Source organism: Procambarus clarkii, chromosome 45 (assembly GCF_040958095.1).
Source record: "Procambarus clarkii isolate CNS0578487 chromosome 45, FALCON_Pclarkii_2.0, whole genome shotgun sequence".
In the NCBI taxonomy this organism is placed as follows: Eukaryota; Metazoa; Arthropoda; class Malacostraca; order Decapoda; family Cambaridae; genus Procambarus; species Procambarus clarkii.
Window position 1 is genome coordinate 17364472 of NC_091194.1, and position 12918 is coordinate 17377389.

The 12918-nt window shown below is 37.8% G+C and overlaps 1 protein-coding gene across 1 annotated transcript in view; it reads left to right on the forward strand.

The window, feature by feature from the left end:
• The window catches only part of LOC123770091 (zwei Ig domain protein zig-8), a 300742-nt gene that overhangs the window by 267771 nt on the left and 20053 nt on the right, over positions 1 to 12918 (forward strand). The gene's annotated exons all lie outside the window — the stretch shown is intronic.

Here is a 12918-nt window from a genome sequence, read left to right on the forward strand (position 1 = left end):
GGTGAGATAGGTTAAGCAGGTTAAGTTAGGAAAGGTAGGTAAGGTAAGGTAACATAGGTAAAGTTAGGTTATGCAGGTTAAGTTAGGTAAGATAGGTAAAGTCAGGTAAGATAGGTAAGGTAAGGTAACATAGGTAAAGTTAGGTTAGGTTAGGTAAGATAGGTAAGGTAACATAGGTAAAGTTAGGTTATGCAGGTTAAGTTAGGTAAGATAGGTAAAGTCAGGTAAGATAGGTAAGGTATGGTAAGGTAATATAGGTAAAGTTAGGTAAGATAGGTAAAGTTAGGTAAGATAGGTGAGATAGGTTAAGCAGGTTAAGTTAGGAAAGGTAGGTAAGGTAAGGTAACATAGGTAAAGTTAGGTTATGCAGGTTAAGTTAGGTAAGATAGGTAAAGTCAGGTAAGATAGGTAAGGTAAGGTAACATAGGTAAAGTCAGGTAAGATAGGTAAGGTATGGTAAGGTAATATAGGTAAAGTTAGGTAAGATAGGTTAAGCAGGTTAAGTTATGAAAGGTATGTAAAGTTAGGTAAGATAGGGAAGGTAAGGTAAGGTATGTTAGGATAGGTAAAGTTAGGTTTAGGAACGTTACGTTAACTAAGTAACATTGGGTGGAGAGGATAGGTTACGTAGGTTTGAACAGTGTAGTTCAGAGAACAGTTTAAAAGGTAAAATGTCTAAGAAAATATATTTAACAGAAGTGTAAGTTTGATATGAAAAGCTGAACTAGTTACATTTGGGGAGAAATTTTATGCCTGAAGATGTCTTAGAGAACAACAATGTTGTCTTAAAGTATAACTTGATGGAAGAAGGAGAGTTTCTTTGATGAACAAAGGTGACTTAGAGATCAACATTGATGAACGAAGATGTCTTAGAAAGCTTCTCTGATGAACGAAAGGTTACTTAGAGAATAACTTTTGTTAGCTCTTTGAATAACTTTGATGACTTTGAGAATAACTTTGATAGCTCTGGGAATAACTTTGATGACTTTGAGAATAACTTTGATAGCTCTGGGAATAACTTTTATGATTTTGAGAACATCTTTGATGTCTTGGAGAACAACATTGATGTTTAGAGAACAACTTTGATGGCCAAGATTAACTTTAGATGTCTCTGAGAAAAACTTTTATAACATAGAAATTAACTTTAGATGTCTCTGAAAATATCTTTGATGACTTCGAGAATAACATTTGATGACTCTGAGAATAACTTTTATGTCTTACATAATAACTTTAGATGACTCTGAAAATAACTTTGATGAAAAAAGATGTCTTAGATTAACTTTTGATGACTTTGAAAACGAGTTTGATGAACAAAGATGTTTTGGAAAGTTTCTCTGACGAACGAAGGTAACTTAGAGATTAACTTTATGATTTAGAGAACATCTTTGATGTCTTAGAGAACAAGATTGATGTCTTAGAGAACAACTTGGATGAACAAAGATGTCTTAGAAAGCTTCTCTGATGAACGAAAAGATACTTAGAGAATAACTTTGACGACTGTATTTAACTTTTTGATGGCTCTGAGGACAGTTTTTGTTGAACGAGGATGTCTCGGAAGGCTTCTTTGAATAACAAAGGTGACTCTGAGAATAACTTTGATGACTCTGAGAAAGACTTTGTTGTCTTAAAGAATAACTTTAGATGTCTCTGAGAATAACTTTTAAGAACGAAGATGTCTGAGAATAACTTTGACGACTCTGTGAATAACTTTTGTGGACATGAGAATATCTTTGGATAACTCTGAGATTAACTTTGATGTCTTTGAAACAACTTTGATGAACGAGAGTGAGTTAGAGATTACCTTTGTTAACTCTGAGATCAACTTTGATGAACAAAAGTGAGTTAGAGATTACATTTTGATGTCTTAGAGAACAAGATTGATGTCTTAGAGAACAACTTGGATGAACAAAGATGTCTTAGAAAGCTTCTCTGATGAACGAAAAGATACTTAGAGAATAACTTTGACGACTGTATTTAACTTTTTGATGGCTCTGAGGACAGTTTTTGTTGAACGAGGATGTCTCGGAAGGCTTCTTTGAATAACAAAGGTGACTCTGAGAATAACTTTGATGACTCTGAGAAAGACTTTGTTGTCTTAAAGAATAACTTTAGATGTCTCTGAGAATAACTTTTAAGAACGAAGATGTCTGAGAATAACTTTGACGACTCTGTGAATAACTTTTGTGGACATGAGAATATCTTTGGATAACTCTGAGATTAACTTTGATGTCTTTGAAACAACTTTGATGAACGAGAGTGAGTTAGAGATTACCTTTGTTAACTCTGAGATCAACTTTGATGAACAAAAGTGAGTTAGAGATTACATTTTGATAGCTCCGAGAATAACTTTTATGCCTCTGAGATTAACTTTAATGAACGAAGATGTCTTAGAAAGTTTCTCTGATGAACGAAAGGCTACTTAGAGAATAGCATTTTGATGACTTTTTGATGACTCTGAGAATAACTTTGAGGATGCGAGTAAATTTTGAGTGTTTGAGAGTGTCTTTTGATATCTCGAAGAGTGCCCTTGAAGTCTTAAAGGATGTCTTTGATGTCTCGAAGGATGTCTTAGAGTGTAACTTTGGTATCTTTGAGTAAGTCCTTGATGTATTGAAGAGTGTCTTTGATTTCTCGAAGAGTAACTTTGGTGTCACGGAGAGCACCTTTGACTATTTTTCGTACTTGACGACATATAATTTTTACGAAAGTGCTGAAAAAGTTACATTTGACTATTTTTCTTACTTAGCGACATATAATTTTAGTTACGAAAGTGTTGAAAAAGTTACATTTGACTATTTTTAGTTGAGGAAAAAGACAAAATATGACGACAATGACTATTTTAGTGCTCCACAAAGTATAATGCCAGTTAAGAACGACGATGATAGATATCTTTGACTATATTTTCTTACTTGACTATGGATAAAGTTAGTTATGAACAGTGCTGAAAAGATTCCTTTGACAATTTTTAGCTAAGCGAAAGGCTGTTTTAGTTAAGAACGGTGTTGAATGAGGTTAATCCTGACTATTTTCAGATGAGAGAAGTGATATTTCAGTTAAGAAATGACAAGGAAACATGATGAAGTAACTATTTTTAGTTGACCGATGAATACTTTTAGTTGAGCAAAAGCCAAAACATGATGAACATGACTTTTCTGATGATTGGCAGATAATTTTAGTTATGAAATGACAATGAAACATGATGAACACGGTTATTTTCTGATGAATGGGGAATATGTTTAGTAAAGAAATGATGAAAGTTATTATTTTTAGTTGATTGACGATGGATAAAAGCTAGTTATGAAAAGTTTTGGAAAGTTTCCTTTGACAATTTTTTCTTGATGAAACATAGCGCCTGTTAAGAAAGTGCTGAAAAAAGTTTCCTTTGACAATTTTAGCTAAGAGAAAGGTTGTTTTAGTTAAGAACAGTGTTGAACGAGGCTATTTCTGACTATTTTTAGTTGACTGGATAATAAGTTTAGTTGAGAAATGACGAAAGTGACTATGTTTTTAGTTGATTGGTGAAAGATTTTTTAGTTAAGGAACGTTAGATAACATGTAAGGGGAAAAACCCAGAGAACATATGGGGAACATGGCAAAGAACATATGTAAGAAAAGTTGATGAATACAGTGAACATGCAGGGAATATGAACTTGTAGAGGAACATGAATATTGACAAAGAACATAGGGAATACAAAGAATGAACACTGAACGTGTGAAGAACAAGCTAGAACATTGAGAACATGAATATTGAGTATAAAAGTTATAAAGAGAACATGTGATGAACATGAAAACATAGAAAATATGACTAGAATTTGTAGAGAAAGTAATGAGACTAAGAGAAAGATTATAGAAAAAAATGGAGATACTTGTGAAAATATGAACTGAATGGGACTGTGAACATTTGTAGAACATGGAATGAACACAGAAAACACGGACAAAAAGTGAAGAACACAGCTGAATATAGAGAAAATATGCAAATACAGGGGGACAAGAGCTGGAGCTCGGTAACTGACTTGATCTTATTTACTATGTCTGAAAATGTAGTTGAGTGTTTAAATCTCAGGGGGATTTGGACTGATAGTAATGAATTTACATGAGTGAACTTGGACAGAGGACAAGAGCTAGAGTTTTATATTTGTTTTACTTCATATTTACTATGTCTGAAATACAGAGGGTAAAAATTTCGGGGAAATTGATGGTTTATTTACAAAGACTTGAGGGTGGAAGAGGGTGGGGGACAAGAGCTGGAGCTCAGTAACTGACTTGATCTTATTTACTACGTCTGAAATATGACTGTTTAAAATTTCAGGGGGATTGGACTGCTAGTAGCGAAAATGTGGTCTCTGTCAAATTTGGGTCTTTAATTGGACTCTGATTAATTTCGATCATGAACTGGACTCTGAATATTTTGGCACAAAGTAGACTCTGGCGAATTTTCGGTATAAACTGGACTCTGATGAATTTCGATCAAGAACTGGACTCTGTCAAATTTTCACAGATTACAGGACACTGATGAAATTTGCTAGAAAACTGGACTCTGATGAATTTTGCTATTAAAGTAGACTCTGGCGAATTTGAGCATAAACTGGACTCTGACGAAAATTGGGTATAAAATGGACTCTGTCAAATTTTCACAGATTACAGGACACTGATGAAATTTGCTCTCAAAGTAGACTCTGGCGAATTTCTGTTGATAATTGGACTCTGATGAAATATGAGCTTAAAACTGTCTCTGACTAATTTTGCTCTCAAAGTAGACTCTGTTCATTTTTAGGTATAAATTGGACTCTGATGAAATATGAGCTAAATACTGTCTCTGACTAATTTTGCTCTCAAAGTAGACTCTGGTGAATTTCTGTTGATAATTGGACTCTGATGAAATATGAGCTAAATACTGTCTCTGACTAATTTTGCTCTCAAAGTAGACTGATGAATTTCTGTTGATAATTGGACTCTGATGAAATATGAGCTAAATACAGTCTCTGACTAATTTTGCTCTCAAAGTAGACTGGCGAATTTGAGCATAAACTGGACTCTGCCGAAAATTGGGTATAAAATGGACTCTGACAAGTTTTCACAGATTACAGGCGAAATAGCCGTAAATGGATATAAAACTAAATGTTATGGATAAGTTGTCTGTTTTCCTTAACAAAACATCTAAGACAATATTCTCTGAAAATGGTCCTTTTACAAATGTGTGATTGAAAACGGGCAAAGGTTGTCCATAGAGTTTACCTGGAAATGCTGTGACACAAACACGATTTTTTCTAAAACTTTTCTTTAAGATTTTCCTACTTATTTTCATCATAAGAATGATTAACAAACTTCTAAGATCTCGGAAATTATTTTTCTCATAAGAATTCCTTACTTCCAAATCTGTGACTCCCCAAATTTGCCTGAAAACCTCTAAGAGCTACAGACGATATTTTCTGAAAAAAAATATCGTCTGTGGCTCTTACAGTCCACAGGGGTCCTCTCCCCAAAAAAAAATATCGTCTGTGGCTCTTACTCCCTACTACTCCCGTACATTTCCTTTCCCCTCATCTTCTCTTTCCCATCATCTTCCATTTCCCCTTCCACCTGTAGTTCCCTTCCTCACCTCTCCCTCTCTCCCAGTGAATGCGCTCCCTCATTCTGTTCCCATAATCTCATACCGTCTATATGGTCGTACGTACAAAAATAGACTGTTGCTGCGAACAATGTCCACGTTTTGTACTACTCTGTACAGGAGGCAAGGAAAAAAGCCTACAGCTAAATTTACACATTTCTAGGCTTAATAAAGCACATATATATATATGTACTATATTAGGCCTAATTCAAATAGTACACATATTAGACCTAAGATAGTTCGGACATATGGTTAGGTTACTTTGACACCTTAAAATTAGCCCAGTTGGGCTAATTCAATAATACAGTGATAATTCAGTAATATCGCTAATTCATTAACGTGAATTTGGTTCGATTAAACAGTCCATTTTTTGTTCGTTTGACCCAATAGTCGCCATACGTACTATGTCGTTACTGGAGGATAAGTCGGAATAAAGCAGGTCAGAAAGAAGACTTCGGGTACTCCGGAAGTTTCTAGTATGAAGTTTTCATTGTAGTTTCTAGTATACATATTCCCTGGTGGTTTGTATAGTATACATATGTATCATAATCGCATCTCTTCCTCCTGCGCGAAAATTATACAAATGCAAAAATACAAAAAAATGCAAAACAGACAGAAAGTGTCATGCAAATGTTAAATTAGACTGAAAATTAAACAATCCACGCATCTGAAAAAAATATATTTTGGCGGTTCGGTCCATTTTGTACCATATTGCACTTCCTAAATGGTCCACGACAGTCCGAGACGTCTGTCATTTCCTGTGCTTTCAGGTGTGTGGGTTGAGGGGAGGGGGGGGGGGAGGTCTCATGTTTGCAAAGCTTGGATTAAGCTTGGCTGACGGCACAATGTTGCTCAGACACACCAGCAGAGACAATGGCAGCCTTAACAACGCGTTATAAACTAAACTAACATATATAAACTAAATATATATATATATATGTTCTTTGTTTCTGCTTCCCGTAACTTTCCCTCTAGTCCACATTAGGGCAATGTTCAATTTCCCAATTCGTACGCTCCCCATTTCAGAAACCGCTGCTTATTTCAGAAACCACTGCCTTTTTCAGAAACCGCTGCCTATTTCAGAAACCGCTGCCTATTATAGAAACCGCTGCCTATTTCAGAAACCGCTGCCTATTTCAGAAACCGCTGCCTATTATAGAAACCGCTGCCTATTATAGAAACCGCTGCCTATTATAGAAACCGCTGCCTATTTCAGAAACCGCTGCCTATTATAGAAACCGCTGCCTATTATAGAAACCGCTGCCTATTATAGAAACCGCTGCCTATTTCAGAAACCGCTGCCTATTATAGAAACCACTGCCTTTTTCAGAAACTGCTGCCTATTTCAGAAAGCACTACCTATTTCAGAAACCGCTGCTTATTTCAGAAACCGCTGCCTTTTTCAGAAACCACTGCCTATTTCAGAAACCGCTGCCTATTATAGAAACCGCTGCCTATTTCAGAAACCGCTGCCTATTTCAGAAACCGCTGCCTATTTCAGAAACCGCTGCCTATTATAGAAACCGCTGCCTATTTCAGAAACCGCTGCCTATTATAGAAACCGCTGCCTATTTCAGAAACCGCTGCCTATTATAGAAACCGCTGCCTATTTCAGAAACCGCTGCCTATTATAGAAACCGCTGCCTATTATAGAAACCGCTGCCTATTTCAGAAACCGCTGCCTATTATAGAAACCGCTGCCTTTTTCAGAAACTGCTGCCTATTTCAGAAAGCACTACCTATTTCAGAAACCGCTGCTTATTTCAGAAACCGCTGCCTTTTTCAGAAACCACTGCCTATTTCAGAAACCGCTGCCTATTATAGAAACCGCTGCCTATTTCAGAAACCGCTGCCTATTATAGAAACCGCTGCCTATTTCAGAAACCGCTGCCTATTTCAGAAACCGCGGCCTATTTCAAGAACCTTTATCACTCCTCTTGGTTAACTAGGATGTTTTCTAGCTAACCCCCAAAAATCTAGAATGTTTTCATCCCTGGATGGTTCCATTAACTGTTGTGGGAAGCAGTCTTCAGCCATCACTGAAAGACACCATCCAGGTGTCTGCTGGAAGATATCATCCAGGTGTCTGCTGGAAAACAACACCAATTAGGTGTCTGCTGGAAAACAACACTAACCAGATGTCTGCTGGAAGATATCATCCAGGTGTCTGCTGGAAGATATCATCCAGGTGTCTGCTGGAAAACAACACTAACCAGATGTCTGCTGGAAGATATCATCCAGGTGTCTGCTGGAAGATATCATCCAGGTGTCTGCTGGAAGATATCATCCAGGTGTCTGCTGGAAAACAACACTAACCAGATGTCTGCTGGAAGATATCATCCAGGTGTCTGCTGGAAAACAACAACCAGGTGTCTGCTGGAAGATATCCAGGTGTCTGCTGGAAAACAACAACCAGGTGTCTGCTGGAAGATATCCAGGTGTCTGCTGGAAAACAACAACCAGGTGTCTGCTGAAAGATAGCCAGGTGTCTGCTGGAAAACAACAACCAGGTGTCTGCTGGAAGATATCCAGTTGTCTGCTGGAAAACACTACCATCCAGGTGTCTGCCGGAAAACAACACCAACCAGGTGTCTGCCGGAAAACAACACCAACCAGGTGTCTGCTGGATTGATTGGCTGAGATGGAAAACAGCAGTTGTTCTGTGACACAGGTTTCCTTTTGGCAACTCCTGGAGCTAGAACACAAGATGAAGAATTTCAAAAGTAGGCCTTTCAAAAGCCTACTTTTCAAAGGCTTTCAAAGGCTTTCAAATGTAGACTTGATTCACTGACCAAACCACCTGATGATCACAGCCTCTTTAAGTGGATTCGACTTTCGACATAAGTAACACTTAAATGCCCTCTTCTCCCACCCGTCTCAAACAAGTCATCGAGTACCACTGGTGGAATACCATCTTCTGGTCGTCTTATCTGGTTATAGCGGTCCTAAAGCATCTTCTGTACCCGTGCATTGGCCTCTTGCAACCCACACACAGATTGCTTGCAAGATTAAGCAATGCTTTAACAAGCGAAATACAGAAATCTCTCGCTCTATCACACACTGGCAGATTATATCTCGACTGTTGAGAGAGAGAGAGAGAGAGAGAGAGAGAGAGAGAGAGAGAGAGAGAGAGAGAGAGAGAGAGAGAGAGAGAGAGAGACAGACAGACACAGAGAAACAGAGACAGGGATAAAGAGTGGGCGAGGAAGGATTGTGAAGGATTTATTTTCTTCAGAAGAAATTTACGACTGCTGATGCCAGTGAAGTTTCTTAAAGATGCTGTCTGGATGCAAGTGAGGTGAATCCTAGCGCGCGGGAGATGTGATGCTAATCCTTTACTTAGTACAAGTAAATATCCTAATTGTATCATATTAATCCTAGGAGTGGATAAGATATACCCCTAAATTGTATCGTTAATACTTAAAGTAGATCAAATACATCCATGAGTTATTTTGTAATACTTTTAGTGGATAAAGTAAAGCCCTGAATTATATACTAATCCTTTAAGTGGATAAAGATTATATGTAATTATATTACTAATGTAATTATATGTAATTATATGTAATTATATTACTAATGACTTAGGAGGATAATTATATATTCTTAGTATATTGAATTGGAAATCCTCAATTTATAAAATCCATGTATCATCAGAAGAGATAAATCCATTAAGTTAATCTCTTGAGTAAGCGGTGAAAAATGTTTGAGGCTGGATTACCTTGGACCCTAAAAATCATACATTAATCCCGTATCTAGCGTGACGATTATCCTATCATTAGTATTGGTATAAAATCCTAAAAACTTTTTTTTGTAATCCTTCTCACGCTGGTAAATCCATGGATTACGTTGAAATATTTGCATTGTGTTCAGATCTATTTTTAGAGAATTTGCATAAATTCTTGACAAGTAAATGGTAATCACTTTGAAGTACTTTAATAGATTATTAAACTTAGTATTTAATAGATTAATTGGCCCACTTAGAAATAAAAAACACTTTATTGCTTTATTTCCTTGAGTTGGAGCTGAAATCTTAGAAAAACTAATTAAACAAATTAACAAATTAAAAATACCTTTAATCCGCTGCCAATTTTGCTTAATTTATCCTGTCTGAGAATTGGATTATAAATCCTTTATTTGGTTAAATAAATCCATTACTTGAGACTAAATAAGGCTAAATATGTTTTTGAACATTTAAACCTCAAAAAAATATTGAAGGTGTCGAATCACCGAATGTATACGAACAACGACGTCTAACAGCCTGGTTGAACAGACCACCAACCTTTAGGCCTAGTCAGAGACCGGGCCGCAGGGACATATTGAGCCTTGGAACCAACTTCTAATGGGAGAGATTTGAAACTTCCCCTTAAATAGGTTTAAATGGAGGCAGGGAAATCTTAGCATAAATCGCTTAAATCCTTTAAATGGGACTTAAGAGTGGAGGTCTGAGTGGGTGTGGATAAATCCACTTAACGTTTTAGTGCGATAGTTCCATCACTTTAGTGCGATAGTTCCATCACTTTAGTGCGATAGTTCCATCACTTTAGTGCGATAGTTCCATCACTTTAGTGCGATAGTTCCATCACTTTAGTGCGATAGCTCCATCACTTTAGTGCGATAGTTCCATCATTTTAGGACGACAGCTCCATCACTTTAGTGCGATAGTTCCATCACTATAGGATGATAGCTCCATCACTTTAGTGCGATAGTTCCATCACTTTAGTGCGATAGTTCCATCATTTTAGGACGACAGCTCCATCACTTTAGTGCGATAGTTCCATCACTATAGGATGATAGCTCCATCACTTTAGTGCGATAGTTCCATCACTATAGGATGATAGCTCCATCACTTTAGTGCGATAGTTCCATCACTATAGGATGATAGCTCCATCACTTTAGTGCGATAGCTCCATCACTTTAGTGCGATAGTTCCATCACTATAGGATGATAGCTCCATCACTTTAGTGCGATAGCTCCATCACTTTAGTGCGATAGTTCCATCACTATAGGATGATAGCTCCATCACTTTAGTGCGATAGCTCCATCACTTTAGTGCGATAGTTCCATCACTATAGGATGATAGCTCCATCACTTTAGTGCGATAGTTCCATCACTATAGGATGATAGCTCCATCACTTTAGTGCGATAGCTCCATCACTTTAGTGCGATAGTTCCATCACTGTAGGATGATAGCTCCATCACTTTAGTGCGATAGTTCCATCACTATAGGATGATAGCTCCATCACTTTAGTGCGATAGTTCCATCACTATAGGATGATAGCTCCATCACTTTAGTGCGATAGCTCCATCACTTTAGTGCGATAGTTCCATCACTATAGGATGATAGCTCCATCACTTTAGTGCGATAGTTCCATCACTATAGGATGATAGCTCCATCACTTTAGTGCGATAGCTCCATCACTTTAGTGCGATAGTTCCATCACTGTAGGATGATAGCTCCATCACTTTAGTGCGATAGTTCCATCACTATAGGATGATAGCTCCATCACTTTAGTGCGATAGTTCCATCACTATAGGATGATAGCTCCATCACTTTAGTGCGATAGCTCCATCACTTTAGTGCGATAGTTCCATCACTATAGGATGATAGCTCCATCACTATAGGATGATAGCTCCATCACTTTAGTGCGATAGTTCCATCACTATAGGATGATAGCTCCATCACTTTAGTGCGATAGTTCCATCACTATAGGATGATAGCTCCATCACTATAGGATGATAGCTCCATCACTTTAGTGCGATAGTTCCATCACTATAGGATGATAGCTCCATCACTTTAGTGCGATAGTTCCATCACTATAGGATGATAGCTCCATCACTTTAGTGCGATAGCTCCATCACTTTAGTGCGATAGTTCCATCACTTACTTTCACCTCATATTACTTAAGTAGAAAATATTAACCCAAAGAGACAGGCTGAGAATTTCTCAGGAGAGAGAGAGTCAGAGGAGAGAAGGAGAGACAGGGAGAGAGGAGAAAGAGAGAGAGAGAGAGAGAGAGAGAGAGAGAAGCAGAAATATGAAGAGAAAGAGAGGTAGAGATATAGAAAGAGACACTGAAAGGTTAACCTGCTAACAGAAAACGGGAAAGAGAGTGACCGTTGCACCACTAACTACACTAAAAACACCGGCCACTGTATTACACCTCAGATTCAAAACTTGTTTGATAAATTAAACTTTTAAATGGGCCCTATTTCAATATGTGTCTTCTATATATCATATGGAGAGTTTTATTTTTAGAGAAATGCTGTTACAAAATGCTGTAGGGAGCTATCAGGGTAAAGCGCCAAGCCATTATGACTATATAACACTGAGAAGGGGTCAGGATATATATATATATATATATATATATATATATATATATATATATATATATATATATATATATATATATATATATATATCTCCCTTCAGCAAAAATTTGAAATATCAATTTATACATTTCGCAATGTTGACATTTTAATAATTGACACAAGTGAGATATTAATTATGTAATACAATCCTTGTTTCTTAATACATAATTCATGTTTTCCTCTAATGTATACTGCTATTCATACAACAACAAAAAATACATTAACAAATCTCCTCCGTGTACGTTAAACATGTATAAGTATTCTTGTATTCCACCAATGAAGACTGGATTGTATCTTGGAAGTTTTGCATGTGTATAACTGCACTTCCATGTGTATATTTTTCATTATACTTTCATGTATGGGGATGAGATGGTGTCTGTATTTCTTAATATACACACTAACATAATTTGTGTACACTGATTTGTACACACTTCACGGACTAACAGAGTGCCACCAGGGACTAACGAGGGCCACCAGGGACTAACAGAGTGCCACCAGGGACTAACGAGGGCCACCAGGGACTAACAGAGTGCCACCAGGGACTAACAGAGGGCCACCAGGGACTAACAGAGTGCCACCAGGGACTAACAGAGTGCCACCAGGGACTAACAGAGTGCCACCAGGGACTAACAGAGTGCCACCAGGGACTAACGAGGGCCACCAGGGACTAACAGAGTGCCACCAGGGACTAACGAGGGCCACCAGGGACTAACAGAGTGCCACCAGGGACTAACAGAGTGCCACCAGGGACTAACAGAGTGCCACCAGGGACTAACAGAGTGCCACCAGGGACTAACAGAGTGCCACCAGGGACTAACAGAGTGCCACCAGGGACTAACGAGGGCCACCAGGGACTAACAGAGTGCCACCAGGGACTAACAGAGTGCCACCAGGGACTAACAGAGTGCCACCAGGGACTAACAGAGTGCCACCAGGGACTA